The sequence below is a fragment of the Arachis ipaensis genome, chromosome B7 (assembly GCF_059453495.1).
Source record: "Arachis ipaensis isolate K30076 ecotype BB chromosome B7, ASM5945349v1, whole genome shotgun sequence".
Taxonomy (NCBI): Eukaryota; Viridiplantae; Streptophyta; class Magnoliopsida; order Fabales; family Fabaceae; genus Arachis; species Arachis ipaensis.
In genome coordinates this window covers 110,664,986-110,684,756 of record NC_142442.1, presented here as the reverse complement: position 1 = coordinate 110,684,756, position 19,771 = coordinate 110,664,986, and the positions used below count along the sequence as shown (strand labels likewise).

At 38.5% G+C, this 19,771-nt stretch overlaps 3 non-coding genes across 3 annotated transcripts; all 3 read left to right on the top strand.

The window, feature by feature from the left end:
- The first annotated feature begins 3,577 nt into the window (after nucleotides 1-3,577).
- LOC148553727 (small nucleolar RNA R71) lies at nucleotides 3,578-3,685 on the top strand. The gene has a single exon (XR_015892979.1). It is a non-coding gene; the product is annotated as a small nucleolar RNA R71 (small nucleolar RNA).
- A 5,854-nt stretch (nucleotides 3,686-9,539) lies between these two features.
- Nucleotides 9,540-9,647, top strand: LOC148553726 (small nucleolar RNA R71). Its single transcript, XR_015893146.1, has one exon. It is a non-coding gene; the product is annotated as a small nucleolar RNA R71 (small nucleolar RNA).
- Nucleotides 9,648-18,757: 9,110 nt separating this feature from the next.
- LOC148553725 (small nucleolar RNA R71) lies at nucleotides 18,758-18,865 on the top strand. The gene has a single exon (XR_015893486.1). It is a non-coding gene; the product is annotated as a small nucleolar RNA R71 (small nucleolar RNA).
- The last annotated feature ends 906 nt before the right edge of the window (nucleotides 18,866-19,771 follow it).

The window sequence follows — 19,771 nt, the reverse complement described above, 5'->3', positions numbered from 1 at the left end:
GCACTTTGTTTTCCAGTATTACCACCGGATACATAAATGCCACAGACACATAATTGGGTGAACCTTTTCAGATTGTGACTCAGCTTTGCTAAAGTCCCCAATTAGAGGTGTCCAGGGTTCTTAAGCACACTCTTTTTTTGCTTTGGACCTTGACTTTAACCGCTTAGTCTCAAGTTTTCACTTGACACCTACACGCCACAAGCACATGGTTAGGGACAGCTTGGTTTAGCCGCTTAGACCAGGATTTTATTCCTTTAGGCCCTCCTATCCACTGATGCTCAAAGCCTTGGGATCCTTTTTATTTGCCCTTGCCTTTTGGTTTTAAGGGTTATTGGCTTTTTGCTCTTGCCTCTTGGTTTTAAGAGCTTTGGCTTTTTCTGCTTGCTTTTTCTTTTTCTTTCTATTTTTTTTCGCCTATTTTTTTTTCTGCAAGCTTTGTTCTTTGCTGCTTTTTCTTGCTTCAAGAATCATTTTTATGATTTTTCAGATTATCAAATAACATGTCTCATAGTCATCATTCTTTCAAGAGCCAACATATTTAACATTCTTAAACAACAACTTCAAAAGACATATGCACTGTTCAAGCATACATTCAGAAAATAAGAAGCATTGTCACCACATCAATATAATTAAGCTAAGTTCAAGGATAAATTCAAAACTTCATGTACTTCTTGTTCCTTTGAATTAAAACATTTTTCATTTAAGAGAGGTGATGGAGTCATAGGACATTTATAACTTTAAGACATAGTTGCTACTACTAATGATCATGTAATGAAGACACAAACATAGATAAGCACATAATATAGAAAACGAAAAACAGAAGAAATAAGAACAAGGAATGAATCCACCTTAGTGATGGAGGCGTTTCCTTCTTGAGGAACCAATGATGTCCTTAAGCTCTTCTAAGTCTCTTCCTTGTCTTTGTTGCTCCTCCTTCATTGCTTTTAGATCTTCTCTGATTTCATGAAGGATGATGGAGTGCTCTTGATGTTCCACCCTTAGTTGCTTCCAATAATTGTGTGGAAGAAAATGTATCCCCTGAGGTATCTCAGGGATCTCTTGATTTGCAGTCAAATGTTCTACCACTGAGCTATAGACCCTTGATGAAAGCTTTTGTCTTCCCTTTCCTCTTTCTAGAGGTTTCTCTGGCCTTAGGTGCCATCAATGGTTATGGAAAAAACAAAAAGCTATGCTTTTACCACACCAAACTTAGAATGTTGCTCGCCCTCGAGCAAAAGAAGAAAGAATAGAAGAATAAGAAGAAGATATGGAGGAGATAGATGGGAGTGTGTATTCGGCCATATGGGTGGGATTGGGTGGGAGAGAGATGTTGAATTTTGAAGGTAGTGGGTGTATGGATGTGAGTGGTAAATGGAAAGTAGAAGGGATGATCATGAATGGGAAGAGAGATGATGAGGTAGGTGGGGATACTGTGGGGTCCACAGATCCTGAGGTGTCAAGGCATTTACATCCCTGCACCAATTTAGGCATGTAAAATGCCCTTGCACACAACTCTGGGCGTTCAGCGCCAGGTTGGTGCCCATTTTGGGCGTTCAACGCCCCTTTGCTGCCATTTCTGGCGTTGAACGCCAGAACCATGCTTGTTCTGGGCGTTCAGCGCCAGGATGCTCCCATTTTGGGCGTTCAGCGCCAGAACTATGCTCTGTTCTGGCGTTTGAACGCCAGACAGATGCTCCTCCAGGGTGTGATTTTTCTTCTGCTGTTTTTGATTTCGTTTTCAATTTTTATATTTATTTTGTGACTCCTCATGATCATGAACCTATAAAGACACATAACTAAGAAAAATATAGTTAGATAAATAAACATTGGGTTGCCTCCCAACAAGCGCTTCTTTAATGTCAATAGCTTGACAGTGGGCTCTCATGGAGCCTCACAGATGTGCAGAGCTTTGTTGAGACTCTCCAACACCAAACTTAGAGTTTGGATATGGGAGTTCAACACCAAACTTAGAGTTTGGTTGTGGCCTCCCAACACCAAACTTGGAGTTTGACTGTGGGGGCTCTGGTTGACTCTGCTTGGAGAGAAGCTTTTTCTGCTTCCTCTCCATGGTTGCAGAGGGAGATCCTTGAGTTTGAAACACAAGGGAGTTCTCATTCCATTGAAGGAATATTTCACCTCTGTCAACATCAATCACAGCTCTTGCTGTGGCCAGGAAAGGTCTTCCTAGGATGATGGATTCATCCTCTTCCTTTCCAGTATTCAGGACTATGAAATCAGCAGGGATGTAAAGGCCTTCAACCTTTACTAACACGTCCTCTACTTGTCCATAAGCCTGTTTTCTTGAGCTGTCTGCCATCTCTAATGAGATTTTAGCAGCTTGCACCCCATAGATTTCCAGTTTCTCTATTACAGAGAGGGGCATGAGGTTTATTCCTGAACCAAGGTCACACAGAGCCTTAAAGATCATGGTGCCTATGGTACAGGGTATTATGAACTTTCCAGGATCCTGTCTCTTCTGAGGCAATGTCAGTTGATCCAGATCACTTAGTTCATTGATGAACAAGGGAGGTTCAACTTCCCAAGCATCAATGCCAAATAATTTGGCATTCAGCTTCATGATTGCACCAAGAAACTTGGCAGTTTGCTCTTCAGTGACATCCTCATTCTCTTCAGAAGAGGGATACTCATCAGAGCTCATGAAGGGCATAAGGAGGTTCAATGGGATCTCTATGGTCTCTAGATGAGCCTCAGAGTCCTTTGGTTCCTCAGAGGGAAGCTCCTTATTGACCACTGGACGTCCCAGGAGGTCTTCCTCCTTGGGATTCACGTCCTCTCCTTTCCTCACAGGTTCGGCCATGGCACTTATGTCAATGGCCTTGCACTCTCCTTTTGGGTTCTCTTCTGTATTGCTTGGGAGAGTACTAGGAGGGATTTCAGTGATCCTTTTACTCAGCTGGCCCACTTGTGCTTCCAGATTTCTAATGGAAGACCTTGTTTCATTCATGAAACTTACAGTGGCCTTAGATAGATCAGAGACTAGATTTGCTAAATTAGAAGCATTTTGTTCAGAGTTCTCTGTCTGTTGCTGAGTTGATGATGGAAAAGGCTTGCTATTGCTAAACCTGTTTCTTCCACCATTATTAAAGCCTTGCTGGGGCTTTTGATCCTTCCATGAGAAATTTGGATGATTTCTCCATGTTGAGTTATAGGTGTTTCCATAAGGTTCACCTAAGTAATTCACCTCTGCTATTGTAGGGTTCTCAGGATCATAAGCTTCTTCTTCAGAAGATGCCTCTTGAGTACTGTTGGATGCAGCTTGCATTCCATGCAGACTCTGAGAAATCATATTGACTTGCTGAGTCAATATTTTATTCTGAGCCAATATGGCATTCAGAGTATCAACCTCAAGAACTCCCTTCTTCATAGGCGTCCCATTACTCACAGGATTCCTTTCAGAAGTGTACATGAACTGGTTATTAGCAACCATGTCAATGAGTTCTTGAGCTTCTGCAAGCGTTTTCTTTAGGTGAATGGATCCACCTGCAGAAGTATCCAATGACATCTTTGATAACTCAGATAAACCATCATAGAATATATCCAGGATGGTCCATTCTGAAAGCATGTCAGAAGGACACTTTTTGGTCAACTGTTTGTATCTTTCCCAAGCTTCATAGAGGAATTCACCTTCTTTCTGTCTAAAGGTTTGAACATCAGCTCTAAGCTTGCTCAGCTTTTGAGGAGGAAAGTACTTGGCTAAGAAAGCCGTGACCAGCTTATCCCAAGAGTTCAGGCTGTCTTTGGGTTGAGAATCCAACCATAATCTAGCTCTGTCTCTTACAGCAAAAGGGAAAAGCATGAGCCTGTAGACTTCAGGATCTACTCCATTAGTCTTAACAGTATCACATATCTGCAAAAATTCAGTTAAGAACTGAAAGGGATCTTCAGATGGAAGTCCATGAAACTTGCAGTTCTGCTGCATCAGAGAAACTAATTGAGGTTTCAGCTCAAAGTTGTTTGCTCCAATGGCAGGAATGGAGATGCTTCTTCCGTGTAAATTGGAATTAGGTGCAGTGAAGTCACCAAGCATCTTCCTTATATTATTATTATTTTCGGCTGCCATCTCCTTTTCCTGTTCGAAAATTTCTGAAAGGTTATCTCTGGATTGTTGTATTTTAGCTTCTCTTAATTTTTTCTTCAGAGTCCTTTCAAGTTCTGGATCTGCTTTAACAAGAATGTTCTTGTCCTTGCTCCTGCTCATATGACAAAGAAGATGGCACAGAAAAAATAGTAATAATAATATGGATCCTTTATACCACAATATGGGGATCCTTGTGTTAGTAGAAGAAAAGAAGGGAAGAAAATCTGAACTCAGAGAGAGAGGGGGTTCGGATTTTTGGAGAGTTGAAGGAAAGATGTTAGTATATCAATAAACAAATAGAAGAAGATGAGAGGGGGAAGTGAATTTTCGAAAACAATTTTTGAAAAAGAGTTAGTGATTTTTGAAAATAGTTTTTGAAAAAGGTTAGTATTTTTTTTCGAATTTTTTTTTAAATAAAAAATAAAAATAATTAGTTAATAAAAAAGAAATTTTTGAAAAAAGGGGGAGATATTTTCGAAAATTAGAAAGAGAGAATTAGTTAGGTAGTTTTGAAAAAGTTAAGAAACAAACAAAAAGTTAGTTAGTTAGTTGAAACAAATTTTGAAAACCAATTTTGAAAAGATAAGTAGTTAGGAGGTTAGGAAAGATATCTTGAAAAGATATTTTTGAAAAAGATAAGATAAGAAGATATTTTTGAAAAGATATAATTGAAATTAGTTTTGAAAAAGATTTGATTTTTAAAATCTCAATTAATGACTTGATTCACAAGGAATCACAAGATATGATTCTAGAACTTAAAGTTTGAATCTTTCTTAACAAGCAAGTAACAAACTTCAAATTTTTGAATCAAAACATTAATTGATTATGTTATTTTCGAAAATTTGATATAAAAATAAGAAAAAGATTTTTGAAAAATATTTTTTTGGAATTTTCGAAAATAACCAAGAATTTTGAAAAAGATTTGATTTTTGAAAAAGATTTTGAAAAAGATAAGATTTTCAAATTGAAAATTTGATTTGACTCATGAGAAACAATTTGATTTTAAAAATTTTTGAAAAAGTCAATCCAAATTTTTGAATTTGATGAGAGAAAAAGGGAAAGATATTTTTTTGATTTTTGAATTTTTATGATGAGAGAGAAAAACACAAAAAAGATGCAATGCATGAAATTTTTAGATCAAAACATGTGATGCATGCAAGAATGCTATGAATGTCAAGATGAACACCAAGAACACTATGAATGTCATGATGAACATCAAGAACATAATTTTGAAAAATTTTTAATGCAAATAAAACATGCAAGACACCAAACTTAGAATTCTTTAATGCTTAGACACTAAGAATTCAAGAATGCATATGATAAACATGGAAAGACACAAAACAAAAAATCATCAAGATCAAACAAGAAGACTTACCAAGAACAACTTGAAGATCATGAAGAACACTATGAATGCATGATATTTTCGAAAAATGCAAAATGCATATGCAAGTGACACCAAACTTATGATATGACTCAAGACTCAAACAAGAAACATGAAATATTTTTTATTTTTGTGATTTTCTAAATTTTTTTTGGATTTTTATTTTATATTTTTCGAAAAATTATTTTGAAAAATAAAAATAAGGATTCCAAAATTTTTAATATGAATTCCAGGAATCTTATGCTCTAAAGCTCCAATCAAAGGGTCAGGCATGGCTTAATAGCCAGCCAAGCTTTAGCATATAATTACATGGACTGGAGTGATTAGTTGAATACCAATCCCAAAGCAGTTTGGGTATGGCTTTACAGCCAGATAGGATTCAACATGTTTCATGAAACACTAGAATTCATTCTTAAAAATCTTGAAGCCATAGAATAATTTATTTTTTGAAAACATTATTTTTATTATTTTATTTTATTTTATTTTTTTTTCTTCGAAAACAAAAGAAAAATTTTTGAAAGCTTTTTGAAAAATTTTTGAAAACAAAACAAAAAGAAAATTACCTAATCTGAGCAACAAGATGAACCGTCAGTTGTCCAAACACGAACAATCCCCGGCAACGGCGCCAAAAACTTGGTGCACGAAATTGTGATGTCCAGGCTCAAACTATTCCTGGCACGTGAGCAACTTGGTACGCGTAATCGTGATTACACATTCATAAATTGTCACAACTTCGATACAACTAACCAGCAAGTGCACTGGGTCGTCCAAGTAATACCTTACGTGAGTAAGGGTCGAATCCCACGGAGATTGTTGGTATGAAGCAAGCTATGGTCACCTTGCAAATCTCAGTCAGGCGGATATAAAACAGTTATGTGGTTTTCGAATATTAATTAATAAGATAGGGATAGAAATACTTATGTAAATCATTGGTAGGAATTTCAGATAAGCGAATGGAGATGCTTTTCGTTCCTCTGAACCTCTGCTTTCCTGCTATCTTCATCCAATCAGTCTTACTCCTTTCCATGGCTGGCTTTATGTGATACATCACCACTGTCAATGGCTACTTTCGGTCATCTCTCGGGAAAATAATCCAATGCCCTGTCACGGCACGGCTAATCGTCTGGAGGCATCACCCTTGTCAATGGCTTCATCTTATCCTCTTAGTGAATAATATGCTCACGCACCCTGTCACGGCACGGCTATTCATCTGTCGGTTCTCGATCATGCTGGAATAGGATTTACTATCCTTTTGCGTCTGTCACTAACGCCCTGCAATCGCGAGTTAGGAGCTCGTCACAGTCATTCAATCATTGAATCCTACTCGGAATACCACAGACAAGGTTTAGACCTTCCGGATTCTCTTGAATGCCGCCATCATTCTAGCTTATGCCACGAAGATTCTGGTTAGGAGATCTAAGAGATACTCATTCTAGCTTATTTCATGTAGAACAGAAGTGTTTGTCAGGCACGCGTTCATAAGGGAGAAGGATGATGAGCGTCACACATAAGCATCACCTTCATCACGTTCTTGGGTGCGAATGGATATCTTAGAAGCGAAATAAGAAGAATTGAATAGAAAACAGTAGTACTTTGCATTAATCTTTGAGGAACAGCAGAGCTCCACACCTTAATCTATGGCGTGTAGAAACTCTACCGTTGAAAATACATAAGTGAAGGTCCAGGCATGGCCGAGAGGCCAGCCCCTCTGATCTAAGAACCAGGCGTCCAAAGATGTCAAAATACAATAGTAAGAGGTCCTATTTATAATAAACTAGCTACTAGGGTTTACATGAGTAAGTATTTGATGTATAAATCCACTTCCGGGGCCCACTTGGTGTGTGTTTGGGCTGAGCTTAAGTGTTGCACGTGCAGAGGCCATTTGTGGAGTTGAACGCCAGTTTTTGTGCCAGTTTGGGCGTTCAACTCTGGTTTTGGATCCTTTTCTGGCGCTGGACGCCAGATTTGGGTAGAAAACTGGCGTTGAACGCCAGTTTACGTCATCAATTCTTGGCCAAAGTATGGACTATTATATATTGCTGGAAAGCCCTGGATGTCTACTTTCCAACGCAATTAGAAGCGCGCCATTTCGAATTCTGTAGCTCCAGAAAATCCACTTTGAGTGAAGGGAGGTCAGAATTCAACAGCATCAGCAGTCCTTTTTCAACCTCTGAATCTGATTTCTGCTCAAGTCCCTCAATTTCAGCCAGAAAATACCTGAAATCACAGAAAAACACACAAACTCATAGTAAAGTCCAGAAATGTGAATTTAACTCAAAATCTATTAAAAACATCCCTAAAAGTAACTAGATCCTACTAAAAACATACTAAAAATAATGTCAAAAAGCGTATAAATTATCCGCTCATCAAGCCTCATAGATGTTCAGAGCATTGTTGAGACTCTCCAACACCAAAATTAGAGTTTGGATATGGGAGTTCAACACCAAACTTAGAGTTTGGTTGTGGCCTCCCAACACCAAACTTAGAGTTTGACTGTGGGGGCTCTGGTTGACTCTGTTTTGAGAGAAGCTTTTTATGCTTCCTCTCCATGGATGCAGAGAGAGATCCTTGAGTTGTAAACACAAGGTTGTCCTCATTTAATTGAAGGATCAATTCTCCTCTATCCACATCAATCACAGCTCTTACTGTGGCTAGGAAAGGTCTTCCTAGAATGATGGATTCATCCTCTTCCTTTCCAGTATCTAGGACTATGAAATCAGCAGGGATGTAAGGGCCTTCAACCTTTACTAACACGTCCTCTACTTGTCCATAAGCCTATTTTCTTGAATTGTCTGCCATCTCTAGTGAGATTTTAGCAGCTTGCACACCATAGATTCCCAGTTTCTCTATTACAGAGAGGGGCATAAGGTTTATTCCTGAACCAAGATCACACAGAGCCTTAAAGATCATGGTACCTATGGTACAAGGTATTATGAACTTTCCAGGATCCTGTCTCTTATGAGGCAATGTCAGTTGATCCAGATCACTTAGTTCATTGATGAACAAGGGAGGTTCATCTTCCCAAGTATCAATGCCAAATAATTTGGCATTTAGCTTCATGATTGCACCAAGGAACTTGGCAGCTTGCTCTTCAGTAACATCTTAATTCTCTTCAGAAGAGGAATATTCATCAGAGCTCATGAATGGCATAAGGAGGTTCAATGGAATCTCTATGGTCTCTAGATGAGCCTCAGAGTCCTTTGGTTCCTCAGAGGGAAGCTCCTTATTGATCACTGGACGTCCCAGGAGGTCTTCCTCCTTGGGGTTCACGTCCTCCTCTCCCTCATTGGGTTCGGCCATTTTGGTTATGTCAATGGCCTTGTACTCTCCTTTTGGATTCTCTTCTGTATTGCTTGGGAGAGTACTAGGAGGGATTTCAGTGATCCTTTTACTCAGCTGGCCTACTTGTGCTTCCAAATTTCTAATGGAAGACCTTGTTTCATTCATGAAACTCACAGTGGCCTTAGATAGATCAGAGACTAAATTTGCTAAGCTAGATGGATTCTGCTCAGAATTCTCTGTCTGTTGCTGAGTGGATGATGGAAAAGGCTTGCTATTGCTAAACCTGTTTCTTCCACCATTATTAAAGCCTTGTTGAGGCCTTTGATCCTTCCATGAGAGATTTGGATGATTTCTCCATGATGGATTATAGGTGTTTCCATAAGGTTCACCTACGTAATTTACCTCTGCTATTGCAGGGTTCTCAGGATTATAAGCTTCTTCTTCAGAAGATGCCTCTTAAGTACTGTTGGATGCAGTTTGCATTCCATTCAGACTCTGAGAAATCATATTGACTTGCTGAGTCAATATTTTGTTCTGAGCCAATATGGCACTCAGAGTATCAACCTCAAGAACTCCCTTCTTCATAGGCGTCCCATTATTCACAGGATTCCTTTCAGAAGTGTACATGAACTGGTTATTTGCAACCATGTCAATGAGTTCTTGAGCTTCTGCAGGCATTTTCTTTAGGTGAATGGATCCACCTGCAGAGGTATCCAATGACATCTTAGATAACTCAGACAGACCATCATAGAATATATCCAGGATGGTCCATTCTGAAAGCATGTCAGAAGGACACTTTTTGGTCAACTATTTGTATCTTTCCCAAGCTTCATAGAGGGATTCACCTTCTTTCTGTCTGAAGGTTTTAACATCCACTCTAAGCTTGCTCAGCTTTTGAGGAGGAAAGAACTTGGCTAAGAAAGCCGTGACCAGCTTATCCCAAGAGTTCAGGCTGTCTTTGGGTTGAGAGTCCAACCACACTCTAGCTCTGTCTCTTACAGCAAAAGGGAAAAGCATGAGCCTGTAGACTTCAGGATCTACTCCATTAGTCTTAACAGTATCACATATCTGCAAGAATTCAGTTAAGAACTGAAAAGGATCTTCAGATGGAAGTCCAGGAAACTTGCAGTTCTGCTGCATCAGAGAAACTAATTGAGGTTTCAGCTCAAAGTTGTTTGCTCCAATGGCAGGAATGGAGATGCTTCTTCCATGTAAATTGGAATTAGGTGCAGTAAAGTCACCAAGCATTCTCCTTGCATTATTGTTGTTGGGTTCGACTGCCATCTCCTTTTCTTGTTCGAAATTTTCAATAAGGTTTTCTCTGGATTGTTGTAATTTAGCTTCTCTTAGTTTCCTCTTCAGAGTCCTTTCAGGTTCTGGATCAGCTTCAACAAGAATGCCTTTTTCTTTGTCCCTGCTCATAAGAAAGAGAAGAGAAAAAGAAAAGAAGAGGAATCCTCTATGTCACAGTAAAGAGGTTCCTTATTGTTAGTAGAAGAAGAGAAGAAGAAGAAAAAATTCGAACACAGATAGAAGAGGGGGGTTTGAATTTGGTGAGTGATGTGAGGAAGAGATGTTAGTAGATGAATAAATAAATAGAATAAGATGAGAGAGGGAGAGGATTTTCGAAAATAATTTTTGAAAAAGAGTTAGTAATTTTTGAAAATAGTTTTTGAAAAATGTTAGTAATTTTCGAAAATTAAGATTTTAAAAATTGAAATAACTAGTTAATTAAAAAGAAATTTTGAAAAAGAGGGAAGATATTTTCGAAAATTAGAGAGAGAGAGTTAGTTAGGTGGTTTTGAAAAATATAAGAAATAAACAAAAAGTTAGTTAGTTAGTTGAAACAAATTTTGAAAAGATAAGAAGTTAGGAAGTTAGAAAAGATATTTTGAAATCAAATTTTTGAAAAAGATAAGATGAGAAGATATTTTTGAAAAGATATGATAAAAGTTAGTTTTTTTGAAAAAAAAAATTTGATTTTTAAAATCACAATTAATGACTTGATTCACAAGAAATCACAAGATATGATTCTAGAACTTAAAGTTTGAATCTTTCTTAATAAGTAACAACAAACTTGAAATTTTTGAATCAAAATATTAATTGTTATTGTTATTTTCGAAAATTTGATATAAAAATAAGAAAAAGATTTTTGAAAAATATTTTTATAATTTTCCAAAATAACTAAGAAAAATGAAAAAGATTTGATTTTTGAAAAAGATTTTGAAAAAGATAAGATTTTTAAATTGAAAATTTGATTTGACTCATAAAAACAACTAGATTTTAAAAATTTTTGAAAAAGTCAAATCTAATTTTCGAAATTTTGAGAGAGAAAAAGGAAAAGATATTTTTTTGATTTTTGAATTTTTAATGAAGAGAGAGAAAAACAAGAAAAATGATGCAATGCATGAAAGTTATGGATCAAAACATTGAATGCATGCAAGAATGCTATGAATGTCAAGATGAACACCAAGAACACTATGAAGATCATGATGAACATCAAGAACACATTTTTGAAAAATTTTTAATGCAAAGAAAACATGCAAGACACCAAACTTAGAATTCTTTAATGCTTAGACACTAAGAATCCAAGAATGCATATGAAAAACAAGAAAAGACACAAAACATGCAAATGCAAAGATCAAACAAGAAGACTTACCAAGAACAACTTGAAGATCATGAAGAACACTATGAATGCATGATTTTTCGAAAAATGCAAGATGCACATGCAATTGACACCAAACTTATAACATGACTCAAGACTCAAACAAGAAACACAAAAATATTTTTGATTTTTTTATGATTTTATGATTTTTTTTGTATTTTCTTTTAATTTTTTCGAAAATCATTTTGAAAAAGAAAAATAAGGATTCCAAAATTTTTAATATGAATTCCAGGAATCTTATGCTCTTTAGTCTAAAGCTCCAATCAAAGGGTCAAGCATGGCTTAATAGCCAGCCAAGCTTTAGTATGTACTCAGACATGACACGTCTAACATGCCCTACAGTCGTGGCTTTACAGCCAACCAGGCTTCAACATGCTTTATGAAACACTAGAATTCATTCTTAAAAATTCTGAAGAAAAATATATTTTTGAAAAATTTTTATTTTAAAATTTTTTTTTTTCGAAAACAAAGGAGAAATTTTTTTGAAAGATTTTTTTTTGAAGAATTTTTGAAGATAAAACAAAAAGAAAATTACCTAATCTGAGCAACAAGATGAACCGTCAGTTGTCCAAACTCGAACAATCCTCGGCAACGGCGCCAAAAACTTGGTGCGCAGAAATTGTGATTACACTTTGATTATGTAAAATTCATTGCTCTTTCTTTCCCTGTCAATGGCACCAAAAACACGATGCCAATACCATGGTTCACAACTTCGCACAACTAACCAGCAAGTGCACTGGGTCGTCCAAGTAATACCTTACGTGAGTAAGGGTCGAATCCCACGGAGATTGTTGGTATGAAGCAAGCTATGGTCACCTTGTAAATCTCAGTCAGGCGGATATAAAATAGTAATGGGGTTTTCGAAAATAATTAATAAAATAGGGATATAAATACTTATGTAAATCATTGATGAGAATTTCAAATAAGCGAATAGAGATGCTTTCGTTCCTCTGAACCTCTGCTTTCCTGCTATCTTCATCCAATCAGTCTTACTCCTTTTCATGGCTGGCTTTATGTAATGCATCACCATTGTCAATGGCTACTTTCGGTCTTCTCTCGGGAAAATGATCCAAATGCCCTGTGATGGCACGACTAATTGTCTGGAGGCATCACCCTTGTCAATGGTTACATCCTATCCTCTCAGTGAAAATGGTCAACGCACCCTGTCACAGCACGGCTATTCATCTGTCGGTTCTCGATCATGCTAGAATAGGATTTACTATCCTTTTGCGTCTGTCACTACGCCCAGCAATCGGGAGTTTGAAGCTCGTCACAGTCATTCAATCATTGAATCCTACTCGGAATACCACAGACAAGGTTTAGACTTTCCGGATTCTCTTGAATGCCGCCATCATTCTAGCTTACACCACGAAGACCCCAATATCTCGGACTCGGTCCCCTGTATTAGTAATCTAAGAGATACTCATTCAATCGAAGGTAAAACGGGAGTGGTTATCAAGAACGCGTTCATAGGGAATGATGATGATTGTCACGTTCATCACATTCAGGTTGAAGTGCGAGTAAATATCTTAGAAGTGGAATAAGTTGAATTGAATAGAAAACAGTAGTACTTTGCATTAATCTTTGAGGAACAGCAGAGCTCCACACCTTAATCTATGGAGTGTAGAAACTCTACCGTTGAAAATACATAAGTGAAAGGTCCAGGCATGGCCGAGAGGCCAGCCCCCAAAATGTGATCACAGGATCAAAATACAATCCAGGATGTCTAATACAATAGTGAAAGATCCTATTTATAATAAACTAGCTACTAGGGTTTACAGAAGTAAGTAATTGATGCATAAATCCACTTCCGGGGCCCACTTGGTGTGTGCTTGGGCTGAGCTTGAATGTTGCACATGTAGAGGTCCTTCTTGGAGTTGAACGCCAGCTTTTGTGCCAGTTTGGGCGTTGAACTCCACTTTGCAGCTTGTTTCTGGCGCTGGACGCCAGAATTGGGCAGAGAGCTGGCGTTGAACGCCAGTTTGCGTCGTCTAAACTTAGGCAAAGTATGGACTATTATTATATACTGCTGGAAAGCCCTGGATGTCTATTTTCCAATGCAATTGGAAGCACGCCATTTCGAGTTTTATAGCACCAGAAAATCCACTTTGAGTGCAGGGAGGTCAGAATCCAACAGCATCAGCAGTCCTTCTTTAACCTCTGAATCTGATTTTTGCTCAAGTCCCTCAATTTCAGCCAGAAAATACCTAAAATCACAGAAAAACACACAAACTCATAGTAAAGTCCAGAAATGTGAATTTAACATAAAAACTAATGAAAACATCCCTAAAAGTAACTAGATTCTACTAAAAACATACTAAAAATAATGCCAAAAAGCGTATAAATTATCCGCTCATCACAACACCAAACTTAAATTGTTGCTTGTCCCCAAGGAACTGAAAATCAAATAGGATAAAAAGAAGAGAATATACTATAAATTCCAAACTATCAATGAAACATAGCTTTAATCATATGAGCGGGACTTATAGCTTTTTGCCTCTTGAATAGTTTTGGCATCTCACTTTATCCATTGAGGTTCAGAATGATTGGCATCTATAGGAACTCAGAGTTCAAATAGTGTTATTGATTCTCCTAGTTCAGTATGATGATTCTTGAACACAGCTATTTTATGAGTCTTGGCCGTGGCCCTAAGCACTTTGTTTTCCAGTATTACCACCGGATACATAAATGCCACAGACACATAATTCGGTGAACCTTTTCAGATTGTGACTCAGCTTTGCTAAAGTCCCCAATTAGAGGTGTCCAGGGTTCTTAAGCACACTCTTTTTTTGCTATGGACCTTGAATTTAACCACTCAGTCTCAAGTTTTCACTTGACACCTACACGCCACAAGCACATGGTTAGAGACAGCTTGGTTTAGCCGCTTAGACCAGGATTTTATTCCTTTAGGCCCTCCTATCCACTGATGCTCAAAGCCTTGAGATCCTTTTTATTTGCCCTTGCCTCTTGGTTTTAAGAGCTTTTGGCTTTTTCTGCTTGCTTTTTCTGTCTATTTTTTTTCGCCTATTATTTTTTTTTCTGCAAGCTTTGTTCTTTACTGCTTTTTCTTGCTTCAAGAATCATTTTTATGATTTTTCAGATTATCAAATAACATGTCTCCTTGTCATCATTCTTTCAAGAGCCAACATATTTAACATTCTTAAACAACAACTTCAAAAGACATATGCACTGTTCAAGCATTCATTCAGAAAACAAGAAGCATTGTCACCACATCAATATAATTAAACTAAGTTCAAGGATAAATTCGAAACTCATGTACTTCTTGTTCTTTTGAATTAAAACATTTTTCATTTTAAGAGAGGTGATGGATTCATAGGACATTTATAACTTTAAGACATAGTTACTAACTACTAATGATCATGTAATGAAGACACAAACATAGATAAGCACACAACATAGAAAATGAAAAACAGAAGAAATAAGAACAAGGAATGAATCCACCTTAGTGATGGTGGCATTTCCTTCTTGAGGAACCAATGATGTCCTTGAGCTCTTCTATGTCTCTTCCTTGTCTTTGTTGCTCCTCCCTCATTGCTTTTTGATTTTCTCTTATTTAATGGAGCATGATGGAGTGCTCTTGATGTTCCACCTTTAATTGTCCCATGTTGGAACTTAATTCTTCTAGGGAGGTATTGATTTGCTCCCAATAATTTTGTGGAGGAAAATGCATTTGAGGCATTTCCGGGATCTCATGGTGATGAGCTTCTTGCGCCTCTTGAGCTCCATGAATGGGCTCTCTTGCTTGCTCCATCTTTTTCTTAGTGATGGCCTTCTCTTCCTTAATAGGAATGTCTCCTTCTATGAAAGCTCCAGCTGAGTAACATAGATGGCAAATAAGATGAGGAAAAGCTAGCCTTGCCATGGGGGATGACTTTTCGGCTATTTTGTAGAGTTCATTAGAGATGACTTCATGAACTTCTATTTCCTCTCCAATCATGATGCTATGAATCATGATGGCCCGATCCACTGTAACTTCAGATCGGTTGCTAGTAGGGATGATGGAGCATTGGATGAATTCCAACCATCTTCTAGCCACAGGCTTGAGGTCCAGTCTTCTTAGTTGAACCGGTTTGCCTTTTGAGTCAATTTTCCATTGAGCTCCTTCTACACATATGTCCATAAGGACTTGGTCCAACCTTTGATCAAAGTTGACTCTCCTTGTGTAGGGACGTGCATTCTCTTCCATGTTTGGCAAGTTGAACGCCAACCTCACATTTTCCGGACTAAAATCTATGTATTTCCCCCGAACCATTGTAACATAGTTCTTTGGATCCGGGTTCTTACTTTGATCATGGTTCTTGGTGATCCATGCATTAGCATAGAACTCTTGAACCATTAGGATGCCGACTTGTTGGATGGGATTTGTTAGAACTTCCCAACCTCTTCTTTGAATTTCATGTAGGATCTCCAGATACTCATTTCTTTTGAGTTTGAAAGGGACCTCAGGGATCACCTTCTTCTTGGCGACAACATCATAGAAGTGGTCTTGATGGGCTTTGGAGATGAACCTTTCCATCTCCCATGACTCGGAGGTGGAAGCTTTTGTCTTCCCTTTTCCTTTTCTAGAGGATTCTCCGGTCTTAGGTGCCATCAATGGTAATGGAAAAATAAAAAGCTTATGCTTTTACCACACCAGACTTAGAATATTGTTCACCCTCGAGCAATAAAAGAGAGAATAGATGAAGAAGAAGAAGAAATGGAGGAGAGGGAGAAGGGGTTGTGTTTCGGCCAAGAAGAGAAGAGAGGGTTGTGTTGTGTGAATTTGAAGAAGAATGGAGGGCTTTATATAAGGAAGAGAGGGGGGGAAGGTTTCGGCCATATGGGTGGGTTTGGGTGGGAAATTGGTTTTGAATTTTGAAGGTAGGTGGAGTTTATGAGGTAGGTTTATGGGGAAGAGTGGGTGGATGTGAGTGGTGAAGGGTTAATAGGGAAGAGGGATGGAGGTGATAGGTGAAGGGTTTTGGGGAAGAGTATTTATTAGGAATAGAGGATGATTGAGAAGAGAAAAGAGAGTGAGTGGAGGTAGGTGGGGATCCTGTGGGGTCCATAGATCCTGAGGTGATCCTGTGGGGTCCACAGATCCTGAGATGATCCTGTGGGGTCCACAGATCCTGAGGTGTTCAAGGATTTACAACCTTGCACCAAATTAGGCATGTAAAATGTCCTTGCACACAACTCTGGGGGTTCAGCGCCAGGTTGGTGCCCATTTTGGGCGTTCAACGCCCATTTGTTACCCATTTCTGGCGTTGAACGCCAGAACCATGCTTGTTCTGGGCGTTCAGCGCCAGCTCCTCTCCAGGGTGCAATTCTGGCGTTCAGTGCCCAGATGATGCCCATTTTGGGCGTTCAACGCCCAGACACTGCCCATTTTTGGCGTTCAGCGCCAGAACCATGCTCTTTTCTGGCGTTGAACGCCAGGCAGGTGCTTCCTCCAGGGTGTGATTTTTCTTCTGCTGTTTTTGTTTCCGTTTTCAATTTTTATATTTATTTTGTGACTCCACATGATCATAAACCTACAAAGACATATAACTAAGAAAAATATAGTTAGATAAATAAAAATTGGGTTGCCTCCCAACAAGCGCTTCTTTAATGTCAATAGCTTGACAGTGGGCCCTCATGGAGCCTCACAGATGTTTAGAGCATTGTTGAGACTCTCCAACACCAAACTTAGAGTTTGGATATGGGAGTTCAACACCAAACTTAGAGTTTGATTGTGGCCTCCCAACACCAAACTTAGAGTTTGACTGTGGGGCTCTGGTTGACTCTGTTTTGAGAGAAGCTTTTTATGCTTCCTCTCCATGGATGCAGAGAGAGATCCTTGAGTTGTAAACCCAAGGTTGTCCTCATTTAATTGAAGGATCAAATCTCCTCTGTCCACATCAATCACAGCTCTTGCTGTGGCTAGGAAAGGTCTTCCTAGGATGATGGATTCATCCTCTTCCTTTCCAGTATCCAGGACTATGAAATCAATAGGGATGTAAATGCCTTCAACCTTTACTAACACATCCTCTACTTGTCCATAAGCCTGTTTTCTTGAATTGTCTGCCATCTCTAGTGAGATTTTAGCAGCTTGCACCCCATAGATTCTCAGTTTCTCTATTACAGAGAGGGGCATGAGGTTTATTCCTGAACCAAGATCACACAGAGCCTTAAAGATCATGGTGCCTATGGTACAAGGTATTATGAACTTTCCAGGATCCTATCTCTTCTGAGGCAATGTCAGTTGATCCAGATCACTTAGTTCATTGATGAACAAGGGAGGTTCATCTTCCCAAGTATCAATGCCAAATAATTTGGCATTTAGCTTCATGATTGCACCAAGGAACTTGGCAGCTTGCTCTTCAGTAACATCCTCATTCTCTTCAGAAGAGGAATATTCATCAGAGCTCATGAATGGCATAAGGAGGTTCAATGGAATCTCTATGGTCTCTAGATGAGCCTCAGAGTCCTTTGGTTCCTCAGAGGGAAGCTCCTTATTGATCACTGGATGTCCCAGGAGGTCTTCCTCCTTGGGGTTCACGTCCTCCTCTCCCTCATTGGGTTCGGCCATTTTGGTTATGTCAATGGCCTTGCACTCTCCTTTTGGATTCTCTTCTGTATTGCTTGGGAGAGTACTAGGAGGGATTTCAGTGATCCTTTTACTCAGCTGGCCTACTTGTGCTTCCAAATTTCTAATGGAAGACCTTGTTTCATTCATGAAACTCACAGTGGCCTTAGATAGATCAGAGACTAAATTTGCTAAGTTAGATGGATTCTGCTCAGAATTCTCTGTCTGTTGCTGAGTGGATGATGGAAAAGGCTTGCTATTGCTAAACCTGTTTCTTCCACCATTATTAAAGCCTTGTTGAGGCCTTTGATCCTTCCATGAGAGATTTGGATGATTTTTCCATGATGGATTATAGGTGTTTCCATAAGGTTCACCTACGTAATTTACCTCTACTATTGCAGGGTTCTCAGGATCATAAGCTTCTTCTTCAGAAGATGCCTCTTGAGTACTGTTGGATGCAGTTTGCATTCCATTCAGACTCTGAGAAATCATATTGACTTGCTGAGTCAATATTTTGTTCTGAGCCAATATGGCACTCAAAGTATCAACCTCAAGAACTCCCTTCTTCATAGGCGTCCCATTATTCACAGGATTCCTTTCAGAAGTGTACATGAACTGGTTATTTGCAACCATGTCAATGAGTTCTTGAGCTTCTGCAGGCATTTTCTTTAGGTGAATGGATCCACCTGCAGAGGTATCCAATGACATCTTAGATAACTCAGACAGACCATCATAGAATATATCCAGGATAGTCCATTCTGAAAGCATGTCAGAAGGACACTTTTTGGTCAACTGTTTGTATCTTTCCCAAGCTTCATAGAGGGATTCACCTTCTTTCTGTCTGAAGGTTTGAACATCCACTCTAAGCTTGCTCAGCTTTTGAGGAGGAAAGAACTTGGCTAAGAAAGTCGTGACCAGCTTATCCCAAGAGTTCAGACTGTCTTTGGGTTGAGAGTCCAACCACACTCTAGCTCTGTCTCTTACAGCAAAAGGGAAAAGCGTGAGCCTGTAGACTTCAGGATCTACTCCATTAGTCTTAACAGTATCACATATCTGCAAGAATTCAGTTAAGAACTGAAAAGGATCTTCAGATGGAAGTCCATGAAACTTGCAGTTCTGCTGCATCAGAGAAACTAATTGAGGTTTCAGCTCAAAGTTGTTTGCTCCAATGGCAGGAATGGAGATGCTTCTTCCATGTAAATTGGAATTAGGTGCAGTAAAGTCACCAAGCATTCTCCTTGCATTATTGTTGTTGGGTTCGGCTGCCATCTCCTTTACTTGTTCGAAATTTTCAATAAGGTTTTCTCTGGATTGTTGTAATTTAGCTTCTCTTAGTTTCCTCTTCAGAGTCCTTTCAGGTTCTGGATCAGCTTCAACAAGAATGCCTTTTTCTTTGTCCCTGCTCATAAGAAAGAGAAGAGAAAAAGAAAAGAAGAGGAATCCTCTATGTCACAGTAAAGAGGTTCCTTATTGTTAGTAGAAGAAGAGAAGAAGAAGAAAAAATTCGAACACAGATAGAAGAGGGGGGTTCGAATTTAGTGAGTGATGTGAGGAAGAGATGTTAGTAGATGAATAAATAAATAGAATAAGATGAGAGAGGGAGAGGATTTTTGAAAATAATTTTTGAAAAAGAGATAGCAATTTTCGAAAATAGTTTTTGAAAAATGTTAGTAATTTTCAAAAATTAAGATTTTAAAAATTGAAATAATTAGTTAATTAAAAAGAAATTTTGAAAAAGAGGGAAGATATTTTCGAAAATTAGAGAGAGAGAGTTAG